This window comes from Mangifera indica, chromosome 15 (genome assembly GCF_011075055.1).
Source record: "Mangifera indica cultivar Alphonso chromosome 15, CATAS_Mindica_2.1, whole genome shotgun sequence".
Classification (NCBI taxonomy): Eukaryota; Viridiplantae; Streptophyta; class Magnoliopsida; order Sapindales; family Anacardiaceae; genus Mangifera; species Mangifera indica.
Genome location: NC_058151.1, coordinates 2502450 through 2504611, shown reverse-complemented (window position 1 = coordinate 2504611; position 2162 = coordinate 2502450). Strand labels below are relative to the sequence as shown.

General features: G+C 38.2%; 1 pseudogene; it reads left to right on the top strand.

Moving 5' to 3' along the window:
- Window positions 1–1336, top strand: LOC123198368 (annotated as a pseudogene).
- Window positions 1337–2162: the final 826 nt, after the last annotated feature.

Sequence of the window (2162 nt, the reverse complement as noted above, 5' to 3'; positions counted from 1 at the left end):
TCTGAAGGAGGAGGAGAGCTCTTTCACTCTCTTGCCCATGGAGACTTCTGTAATAAAAACGTTTCCTATTTTCTCCGCCAACCCAAATCACCTCTCAACCAAACTTCTCAAACCTTTGAAGGTCTCAGTAAAACATCCACACCCTAGTTTGACTTAACGGGATAAATTCTGTCAGACTTTCGACCCACAATTGGCAAAAATTGACCAGAGTTACTTGGCAGAAAATGGGACCTTGGTATTGACAGAGAAGTGGCAGTTTGGTCCAGCGCCAGCCTGGAGGAATGAATGTATTGATCCTGGTGCCATACGGTTGATAGGGACCACTCATCTTTCTCCTTATTCAGCCTCTGACGTGGAGCGTGTCGTGCGGGCATTTCAGCCGGATAATGTGGTTGTCGGGCTCTGCAGAAGCTAGCAAGTTTCTTTGGTTCGCTTTCCCGGAAGCTTCAGCTTTTATCATCGGAGCCCTTTGGATTTTCTGGTTAATAATTTACTGATAGGAGGACAAACAGCTCTAGCTTTGCGTCTTCTCCCGGTCCTTTTCTCATCCGAAATTTCTTCTTTTGATCATATAAATCTTACAGGTATTGAATCTGTTCACATTTAACGTATACTTTCACATTAAGCTGTCTTAGGCCTTTGTACCATTTTCTTGTTACTTCTTTAATGATTTAGATACCTGCCTGCCATAGAATGGGGAAAATGAGAACAAAATAAAAATTAGGCTTAGACTAAGTTACTGATTTATCAACTCTAATGAACCGGTACTGTCTTCTTGTTCTCTATCTTTTACGATCAATGACATAATATGAATTCCATGAAAACTGTTAGTTTTGTTGTCCTGGTGGTGGTGAAGCTTGTTTGATATAGGAGACTCTGATAGGAGAAGAAAGGGATCGATAGTGTTATCCTAGATCTGATGCCAACTAGTATATAAAGTACAGCCCATTATCAGAATGTTATATAGATTTGGCCTTTATATTTCAAAGCATTGTATGATAAGGCTTGATGAGCTTCTGGTATGTAATCCAAGATGAAAGTCCAATGCAAGTTATCTGTCCTGCTCCATTTTTGAAGTGATTGTGGTTCGAAAATCTTGCATTTTAGTCATAATATTTTTCAATTTCTCCCAAATTCTGTTGCAGGAACCAGGTCCAGATGACAACACTTTTCAGCTTTACGAAGAGCTAAGTTTTTCTTATCCATCACCCATGCAGCCTCTTATGTTACAAGTATACAGTAGATTGTATTTGCGGTGAAAGAAGTACAACCCAAAATCTCACGTTAAAAGATTAAAGATTGTAGTTGAGCTATATAAGACAACTGTGTCTTTGCATATTTACATTTTTTTTTGGGTAATTAAATGAGTATATTAAAAAAAAAAAACCAACAGGAACTCCAAAAGAGGACATGGGACAACCAAAGTTCATCTTGCGCAAGGGGAAGGAAAGCACAAAGCTAAAGCAGAACCATCAGGACCCGCACACACAATCTAAAAACGAATAAAAACAAGGCAAGATTTCCTCTTGAAGGCGTATCAGAGTTCCTACAATGATAGGGTGCAAGAGGAAAATCAAAAACACCAAGCCAACTTCTATCTTTGCAAGAATAAGTGCAGGCCTACCGATTTTGCCTAAGCTAAACGAAAAACAGAAACCCTCCAATTTATACAAAATTTAGCAGTAGTTTCAAGGCTTAGGCTGCAGAAAAGGCAAGTAGCAAATATGACCAACTTGAGCACTAGAGCAAGAATAGCCAGAACGCCAGACTTCCCTTACAGTCAAAAACATTAACACAGAAGCCTATAAAATGGAGCGCTTTGATGGAACAAATTTCATTTACTAGAAAGATCTTTTATTCTTACTGAGTTAAAGCGTTTTTAATCTACTAGATTCAAAGTTAACAGATCTGGCTACCCCAAAATAAGGATTGCATGCAAACAAAGAGAACATGCTGAAGTTCGTTGTAGGGGGTATAGTTTTGAATTCCTTCCCTGATTTTCTCTATAAATTGTTTAGACCAAATCAATTTCAAAAGAGATTTGTCACGCACTCGAAACAATGTACGGATAGATTCATGTGCATGAAATATTTGAAATTTCAAATGATTGATAATGAGTCTGTGATTAATCAAGTTGATGAATTGCAAGTTCTAGTTTCAAA